The sequence below is a fragment of the Suricata suricatta genome, chromosome 1 (assembly GCF_006229205.1).
Source record: "Suricata suricatta isolate VVHF042 chromosome 1, meerkat_22Aug2017_6uvM2_HiC, whole genome shotgun sequence".
Taxonomy (NCBI): domain Eukaryota; kingdom Metazoa; phylum Chordata; class Mammalia; order Carnivora; family Herpestidae; genus Suricata; species Suricata suricatta.
In genome coordinates, this window is record NC_043700.1 from 88,675,836 (window position 1) to 88,686,154 (window position 10,319).

General features: G+C 34.2%; 1 pseudogene; it reads right to left on the minus strand.

The window, feature by feature from the left end:
* The window catches only part of LOC115301327, a 33,937-nt pseudogene extending 28,283 nt beyond the window's left edge, over positions 1-5,654 (minus strand).
* Between the last annotated feature and the right edge of the window lie 4,665 nt (positions 5,655-10,319).

Sequence of the window (10,319 nt, forward strand, 5' to 3'; positions counted from 1 at the left end):
GGGGGAAACACCTCTGACTATTGGATCTGTCACTGGAAACTCTGTTCTGCTCACAATGTCAGAGAGTCTGTGGTCCTACCTGGAGCTGATGTCTCTGTAGTCCCAAATGACACTGCCAGTTATATTTCAAGTCTCTGGGTGTTTCCTATCAGATTAGGTTGCTATAACCAGGTGTTCCCACACCTTGTTTCGACCTCGTCCCAGTTACAACCTTGATAGCTCAAATAACACCTCCACTTTTGCTGTATGACCCTCTCCCCGACATCCTTTTCTTTATCTAAATATGATATTTTTCCCTAAACCCAAAGGAAGTACAAATGGATTATACATCTTTGTGAGGTTTTAAGGAAAGACTTCCTTAGGAAGGGATAGGCTTTCAAAATGTTATCTCAATTCCTCGATCCATGGCTTGAAAGGACCAGTCATGAAATCCCAGCTAATGTACCTATTAGTAACCAGACCTAGGCTGGAATCCTTGCACTCTTCACACTCCACCTGTTTTCATTTTTGTTTGAGGTGGACAGCATTTCCCAAGGGCATGAGAATGTTAAGATAGCTGACAAAGCAGAGGTCTATGCTTATTGGGACTCAGTTGTGCCTATTAATATACATAACAAATTAGAAGCTTCCCATTGATCCACTCTATTGAACATCCATAGCCATCTTAAACAGGAACATGCAGGAGACATACATAACTCTGGATTTGCTTCCCAAGGGAGCAAGCAAATGGATTGGAGTAAATGCATAAGGAGAAAATTTTCCCTAACATTAGGAGAGCTAACCCATTCCACAGCCAAAGAACAACCACTATCACTGGACTCACTGGCTAAAGTAGTTTTGCATAATCACATAGTCCAAGATTATCTATTTGTTGAATAAGAAATTGTTCATGTGATAGGAAATACCCACTGTTGCATGTGGATAAATTCCTCTGGGTAAGTAGAAGCCCAACTGCATAAAATCAGGGAATGAACACACTGCCTAAAGTGAATTCCATATAATACTAAATTGACCTTTGATCTATACAGCTAGTTACCTTCAGATTTGGGGTTCTCATTTAGGACTATTTCCCAAATGGTAGTCAATTTTATTTATTTTATTAAATTGTATTTATTCTGGGAGAGAGACAGGCAGAGGGGCAGAGAGAGAGAAGGAGAGACAGGGAGAGAAAAAAGTCCTAAGCAGGCTCTGTGCTGTCAGTGCAGAGGCAAATGTGGGGCTTAAACTCATGAAACTGCAAGATCATGATCAGAGCTGAAACCAAGACTGGGACACTTAACTAACTGAGCCACCCAGGGGCCCCTCTATTTTTTTAAGTAAACTCTACCTGCAACATGGGATTCAAACTCGAAACACTGTGACCTAGTGTCATATGGTATAGTGACTGAGCCAGCCAGCACCCTGTTAAATCAATTCTAAATTTTGTACTTGTTGCCTATCAAATTGCTGCAGAAATAATGCACCAAATGAGGTGATACTGGCTCTGGGCTACAAGATGGTCTCCAACACTTATAACATTGATAAGATACAGATTTTCGGTGTAAGATCCCTAAGCATTCTTCCTCCTACCCTTCCTTACTACTCAAATGTGGCCTGCACAATTTTCATTCTGTACACTTTTCTTCACATGGACATCACAATCCGGAAAAGTCCATTCTGGCGCTGAGAGACAAAAACCACTAAGTGTGGTAAAAAGACCCTAGATCCATGATGCTTTTGAGGAAAGATCTTAATCAAAAGGGGAAAATGTAAAAATAAAGAAAGAAAATTTCAATTATAATAAAATTGAGAAGATCTGAAGGGGGTTCTCATGAACATACTACTCATTGCAGCCCGCATAGCCAGAAGGAAAAAGGAAGAATTATTTTGACAAAAAGAAGACATTTATCACATAGGAATTTTATCTCTTGCTTTTAAGAAAAAGAAGGAAGACCCCAGAAACAGCACACTCACCACTGCCGGCAGCCAATGAGAAATCTTCACAATCTCAAAGTCTTGTCTTTTCCAATGTACTTTTGTTCAAAACAACCCTCCTCAATTTCCTCTTAAAACCTCATAAAAGCTGGCCTTGTCTTTTTCTCTTCTGATCTGCCATAGCTTTCCTGTCCCAAAGACAATTCCTCTGCTGCTCCCCAATAAACTCATTTTTCTGGTAAAATAACCGGGTATTTTGAAGGTTGACATTATGTTAAACTTGTTATAAACTCCTCATGGAGTCACTAATCACAGAACATTTTCTGTAGTAGCTGTAAGTTTACTTACCCGAAATTAGACCAAATTCCCATTTTATAAATCTTAATGTATTTCTGAAACTGAATATAAATTTATGACACAGTTTAGTTAATCTAGTTAATTTTTCTCACAGGCATATGTAATTATCGTAACTCATGATTTTTATGAATAGATATTTCAGAGGCAAATTATATATCTAATCACTGAACAAAAGAGCTTTATTTCAAGGATTTAATTCATTGTTTTTTCTTCTGTATATTTGACTATAATGAAATCAAACAAAATTTAAGTTGATATTTCATAAAATAGCATTGAATGAATGAATTTTTATTTTTCATAGTTAGGAAAATATATCATTTTCTGGTTTAATGTATAAAATTGTTTCATTAATAAAATTTGAAGACTGTAATTTCCAAGATCATATTTAAAATATTATAAAACTGTAAGCTTCCTTTCTTTTCCAGTTCTGTTATTTAAATTTTGAAACACAATATTGATATTTTGAATGTATGTCAAATCCTTTGAGTAATAATGCAATATATGATATGTAATATAACATATAATTTATGAAACTTATTGTTATCTGTTCTTGAAAGCCACATAGCCTTGACCCCACGATGCCTTGATAATGGTGAGTCAATAAATGACTGAGCTTCAAAGTTACTCAATGCTTCTTTTGAAAGCATTTTGAAATTTGAAATTTTCCTAATTGTTCAACTAGATATGATTATCCATTACTTTGAACACCATGACATTCATAATTTACCTAGATTTATAATGTTTGTGCTTACATAATTTCTATGACATCTTTTCCATGGTAAATTCATCTTACTAATACATAAAAGCATTAAATTGAAAAATACAAAAATACATAAACATAGGAAAATGCTTTACAAAAGCAAATACAGCTTATAAAAGAAACACACATTAAGATATTGAAGAAACTGTACATAAACAGAAAATGCTGGAATAAATAATTTTGATTCTTACTGAAGAATATAAGATAAACTTCAGACATATTTAAATAACTCTGTTAAAGGAATAAAAAATGGAAAATAACGAAGGAAGTTGTAATTTTAGGACTGATTTTGAACAGAGAAAATTTAATTTTAAAATATTCATACACATGTACACTCATACACACCTGCACACATTTACATCATATAAATATACTTTTAATATTTTTTACATTTATTTATTTTTGAGAGACAGAGAGAGACAGAGCATGAACAGGGGAGGTGCAGAGAGAGAAAGAGACACAGAAGCTGAAGCAGGCTCCAGGCTCTGAGCTTGCAGTCAGCACAAAGCCAGATGCGGGGCTTGAACCCACAAACCGTGAGATCATGACCTGAGCCTAAGTCGGACCTCAACTGACTGAACCACCCAGACGCCCCTACAAATATACTTTTAATAGGGGCACCTGAGTGACTCAGTTAGTTGAGCATTTGACTTGTGATTTGGGCTCATGTCATGATCTCAAGATTTGTGAGTTTGGGCCCTGCATCCAGCTCTGTGCTGACAGCTTGGAGCCTGCTGGGATTCTCTCTCTATCTTTGCCCGTCCTCTGCCTGCTCTCTATCTCTCTCAAAATAAATAAAAATAAAAGTTAAAAAGAAACTCTAAATCTTCATTTTTTATGAAATTTCCAAGGATCTGTATTATAGGGGAAAAAATGAACTAAGCTGCAACGTTTGGGTAACTTTTTCTATATTCATAGAAGACATAACAAGTGACGAAAACATCTAAAACATGTTTTTATTCACCTATTAACAATTATGAGATAATAGTGAGAAAGCTGTAGAATCAGTGAATTTTGGCATATTTATTTTACTAGAATAACTCTAAAGTCTCTTTTAGTCTTATCATGAAGAAATTTCTTAACATTTTGGTCAGGGTCTATCCTTTCCCTCATGGGAGAGAAAGATGAAAAGACACAGAGAGAGAGAAAGGGAGAAATTTGAAGATAGAAGCCTCTAAGACTAAGGAAAGACTTCATGAAAGTACGGAGAAAAGCATCACAACTTGTTTTATGAAAATTTCTTTTATTATTATTTTAAGAAAGTATAAAGCCACTTTACTGTTTTTCTTAATTCTACTCATAAATTAGATATTATCCCATCTAAATTGACTATTTAAAGTCACATAACTGCATTGTCAGATATATAAACTGAACAATAGATATTTACAATAAAAGTAATTTAAAAAAACTCTCATGATGTTTTTCATCTATGATTATTATAAGTTTCTGTTTCCTTTAACCAAAGTTTTCCTATACCTTCTTCATATTTTTTTAAATTATTGAAAATTCTCACTGTGCAAGGTGACAATAGACACTTGATACTTAGTGAATCAATATATGCTTTCTTGCTAGTAAATAGACCACAGCATAATGCAGAACAAGTAAAGACTACTAGATTATCATATTAAAAAGACAAAAAGTAATAAAAATTATCTTCATTTCTCAGTAAATATTACTTTTTTCATGTAGATTTGAAAAATGGGAAACAGAAAAAATCTTAATATTCTTAGCAACCTAAGGAAAAGATAGAAATATCAGTTTATAATTGTTAGCATATCTTAATGCCAAGATGGCTTCGTTCCTGTGTGTAATGAAATAGGGCTTGAAAATAAAAATGAAAAATAAGATGAGGCAATTGAACAAAAAAATAAATAGGGCTCTGGCTCTAATTAGCAATAAATAAACCAAAACTAGTAAGCCTTTGCTACTGATCTGTAAAAGTTGGGAGAAATGGAAAATTGAGGAAAAAAAGTATATTTCATTTAGTAGTGAGAAGTGAAAAAAAAAGATTATGAAAGAAATGAATGCTTGCCACAGGCCAGTGGTGACACAGTTGATTACTAACTGCATCCTGTGTGGCGGTCTGGGTAAGAAGTTCCCAACGTGCTCATGTCTCACTCCATTCTTGTAACCTGAGACTGTTAACCTTACACAGCAAGAGGGACTTCGCAGATGTGAGTAAGTTAAATATCTTGAGATTATACTAGATCTTTCGTATGGGCCTTAATGTAATCATAAGCGTCCTTATAAGATGGAAACAGAGAGAAATTTGACTATATTAGAGGAAACTCTGGAAGTAGAGACTGGAGTAAGGTGGCTTGGAGCCGAGGAATGTCATAGCTGATAGATATGGAAGCAGCAAGAGATTCTCTATTGGAGTCTCTAGAAGGAATACAGCCCTGATGACACTTTGATTTTAGTTCCTTAAGATTCCTTTTGTATTTCTGTCCTCTAGAACTTAAAATAATAGATTCGTGCTGTTTATGTCACTGCATTTGTGATAATATGTGAAAGCAGCAACCAGAAAAATATACATCCTGTTTTCACTTACATTGAAATCTTTGGCAGACACCTCAAAGCAACCAAACTGTTCCTCAAGAGAAGCCAAAACAGTTGTACCCATCCTCAGTCACATTTGACCTAGAAAAGATTTTTTTATATACCCAGTTATCCCCCATGAGGTTAGGGAAAAGAGACATGAAGAATGGAGCAGGCAAAGAGCCTTTATCAATTCACCCAACAGATACTCAATGAAACAGGACTAATCTGTGATACAATGGAGAAAAAATACACAAGAATCCCTGATCTCATGGAAATGACATTCTAACTTTCTTTTTTATAGACTGTTTCTTCTACAAAAATGAGTCTGTTTTTTAATAAAAAGATGAGTTGGTGCACTTGATGCATGTTCAATTTTGCTTGCCAAATGGGTGGTAAAGGGAGAAGGGAAAAGAATATACAGAGCAGATACATTTTAGACAGGTTTTTCTGTGAGCTCTCCATCAACCATAATCTCCGGGAATGAACCCAGGCATGGTAAATGGACTCAGCAAGAGAAAAATAAAACCACAGAAATTATTTCTTTCCAGATTCTTGCTTCAGTGCAGACTTAATGAGATCTGGATAAGTCGTTGGAAATTCAGAACTTAGGGGAACTTGGTAGGTGATGTCCACAGTGTCTCAGTGGCAATTTATCGAAACTATCCTTTGATTTACTTAACATAGTATCTCCCAACTCCTGTCTTCAATTATCTAAGTGGAGTCATGTTTAAAAGGAACCAGTTTTAAAATGCTTAGTTGTAGGGATCTAGATTGTTATTCAAATTTACGTATGTATTATGAATGAAAATTGTACTGGCTTAAAGCTCAAATCCCTCATCTGCAAGATTTTAATCCACTTAGCGTATCCTATAAAATAGAAACTATTCCGCTGTGATAAATTCTTTAAATAAATGTAGGTGATAAAAACAAATGGAGAACACATATTTTGGGTTAAATTTACAGATTGAACTATCAGATCTTCCTGAAAAATATTATATTACATAGTAAAAAAGGAGTATTTGGAGAATCAGGTGTCTCAGTATTAATCATAATTATAATTTTATATGACTAACTCACCTTTGTGAAAATAAAGGTGCAGCTGTACTTTTGGTTTTTATTCTAATCACACATTCACCCACAATAAGATTTTTTTTAAAAGGCAAACTTATTGCTTTTAAAGAGGTTTATTTAGAATTTGTCATGATAATATCAAGAAACGGAAGGAACCAAAGTTTGAACAAGTTTATTCATGAAGAAAAACTGTAAAAGGAGAAAGTTTTGTTAGAAGAATAATGAACAGAAAAACTGATGAAACTATCAATAATACTTTTACTTTTTATCAGAAATTACACATCATAACTCAAATCTGTTTATAATGAGCTTATTCTGTTTTCCAATTTGAACAAATGCTTAATCAACACTCTTTTAAACCTCTCTGGCAGTATGACCAAAGAAGAAGGAATTGGGTCATTTTCTGCACCTATATCTCAATCTTTTCACATGTAAACTTCTAGATTTTTGTCTTTTTCTGAAAAATACTATAGTACCTCTCATCAAAGTCAATCAAATTGAGTTGAATTTTTACTCGCTTGAGAAAAGTTATGTTTAAACATTGATAATATCCTTAATAATAAGAAAACTAAGAAAATTTATAAGATCCTGTGACCAAATAAATTTAAGGTACTTTAAAATAAAATTTTCAAAATAGATTTAAATAAGTAATAAGATCACCATTATATGATAAGTTACATTTGCAAATGATGGCTAAGTATAAAAATATATCATCACCTAACTAAGATATAGGCAAAATTAAGTAATCATTTCATAGTACATTATTGCTACTACTATTTATTTTCTGAGGTGCTTATTAGCCCTAATTTACAAGTTGACTTGAATGTTCAGAAATCCTTAGCTGTATCTCAGATGATGCAAATCAAACTATATTCTTTCCATTTTCAACATCCTCTGGATTAATGAGTAAGAAATAAAACTGGAAATGTCTTATTTAAATGTGAAGAACTTTTTGATGTAATTGGTGCAAATCCCTCGCAAAGTTTGGAATATACCTTATTAGGAAAGTTTATGGCAAAATAAACATTTGTTCTTTTATGTTCTATAAAGTATATATTCTTTTAGGTAAATGATGAAGTTAGGTCAGCTATTATTTTGATATACTTTAAATCATTCTGTTTGCAAAGAAGGAAAAATTCAAAAGACTTGAAATACAGTATTTAAAGTCACAGTCCATATAATACAACAAAGTGGAAAAGATTACCTGGCTGTAATTCCCAATCTAACTCTCAATACATCTACTCTTATGGGGATTTAATTACATCCCACTTTGATAAATTTTCTTGGATACTAAAACACAGTAAAGCAATTTTGTGTGATTCTTTCTAATAAACCTGAGATGTCTGTCATGCACAAGATATATCTACTGATAGGAAGTATACTTATCTATTTCTCTGTAAGAATATCAAGCATTTAGGGGTTCCTGGGTGGCTCAGTCATATAAGCATCCTCCTTCAGCGCAGGTCATGATCTCAAAGTTCGTGATTTCAAGCCTGAGTCCCACGTCGGGCTCTGTGCTGACAACATGAAGCCTGGAGCCTGCTTTGCATTCTGTCTCCCTCCCTCTCTGTTCCTCTCCCACTGTCTGTCTGTCTGTCTGTCTGCCTTTCTCTCTCTCTCAAAAATAAGTAAATATTTTTTTAAAAATTATAAAAAAAGAATTTGGCCAAGGCAATTTCCTGAGGAAGTTTATACCTAGAATCTGCAAAGATGTCATACAAAGGAAAAAAAGGGGGAGATTCAATCTTGGCTGAGGTAGACTGTCCTTAGATGGCAAGACAGCTCGATCAGGGTACCCGTCATTGGAAAGAGCATAGACATCACTGTCCAGAATTTACCGACTGCATGTACAAATATGTACACCTCAAATTAGAGTGTATAGTCTTTCTAAGTGTGAAGAACTAGAGCTCCTCTTATTGGGAGTCTGATTTACAACTCCTGCTGTATTACAGATAGCAATTTGCACTGGGCGGGGTGATATTTCTCTGTGTGTTGTTTTTTAGACTGTAAATGTTTCATTAAGAAGAACATATTTTAAAAACTTGCAAATAAGTATAAAATATAAATTCTTCAATTCAAAGTTGTAATTCAGTAGTATTCTTTAAAGACAAAGCTTTTTTTTCAGATGGCAGAGTTAAACAGTATATCCATTTTTCTCATTATTTCCACCAAATGAAAAATTATCAAAACAATTCTCTTTACTCATTTCTTCAGTATAGAACGAGCACAGCACAGAACCACAGCAACTAAACACAAGTCTACTAGGGATACGTTTAAAAAATAAAACTTTTTTATAAAAATGGTTTCAGAAACCATGTTTCTAAGACAACTCATTAATAAAAACGTTGGTTTAATGTTGACAATGCGTTACTATATTTTATAGAATAAATAAAATATCATTATATATATCAATCTAATACTTATAATTGCAGGTTATAATTCCCTGTGTAAAATACAGATTTTTAAACTTTTTAATGTTTATTTATATTTGAGAGAGAGAGGGGCAGAGTGTGAGAAGAGGAGGGGCAGAGAAAGAGGGAGACACAGAATCTGAAGCAGGTTCCAGGCCTTGAGCTGTCAGCACAAAGCCTGATGTGGGGCTCGAACCCATGAACCATGAGCTGATGACCTGAGCTGAAGTTGGATGCTTAATCAACTGAGTCATCCAGGAGCCCCTTGAGATTTCTTATCTTAACCTATTTCTTCACATAAATGTTTTTTATTTATTTTGAGAGAAAGAGCACAAGCAGAGGAGAAGGAGGAGGAGGAGGAGGAGGAGAGAGAGAGAGAGAGAGAGAGAGAGAGAGAGAGAGAGAGAGAGAGAGAGAGAATCCCAAGCAGGTTCTGCACTGTCATCAAGCAGCTGGACGTGAGTCCTGATCTCATGAACAGTGAGATCATGACCTGAGCTGAACAGCGAGATCATGATCTAAGTGGGATGCTTAACTGACTAAGCCACCCAGGCACCCCCATATTTCTTCACATTTTAAATAACAGTGATGCCTTTTTTTCAGGATTATGGTGGCATATAAAAGAAAAAATAGGCAAAGTGTCTAGTAACATATTTGATGTAGAATACACATAAATAAGTGATAGGTGATTTCACCCAAGCCATCACCATGAAGACTTTCTGAGATCCAGTAAATATGTTTAAACTATCAAACATAAATCATGTAGGTGAGTTCTTTGAAATTTGGTACTCCTGATTTAACAATATAAGTTGTATCTTCTACAGATAGCAGACAATTTTATACTGTTTTCTTAATTTCCCATTAATATGACACTAGCCAATTAGCTCTCTCTAGTGTACTGCCAGCTGAGATACTGATTTAAACAGATATCATTTAAATAAATGTTCAGATCAGCAAAAAACAGAGTACAATCCGTTTCCTAGTCTGGATGTATTATATACATATATCTAAACTTATATATGTATATAAATACACACATGCACATTCTTGATGTATGAATTTTTACTCTTACCTCAAATAATTATCTACCATTCATATCCTTCTCTCTCTCTCTAACATAGTACCCCACAGGCTTTTTGCTTATTCCATTCCCATAACCTACCACCTTTTCCTGGAACCATTAATATTTGTTCTTATCATCAGATCACAGAAGTCTTAGTGCCTAGACAATAATTTTGGAAGCTAAGAAATAACATTTCAAAAAA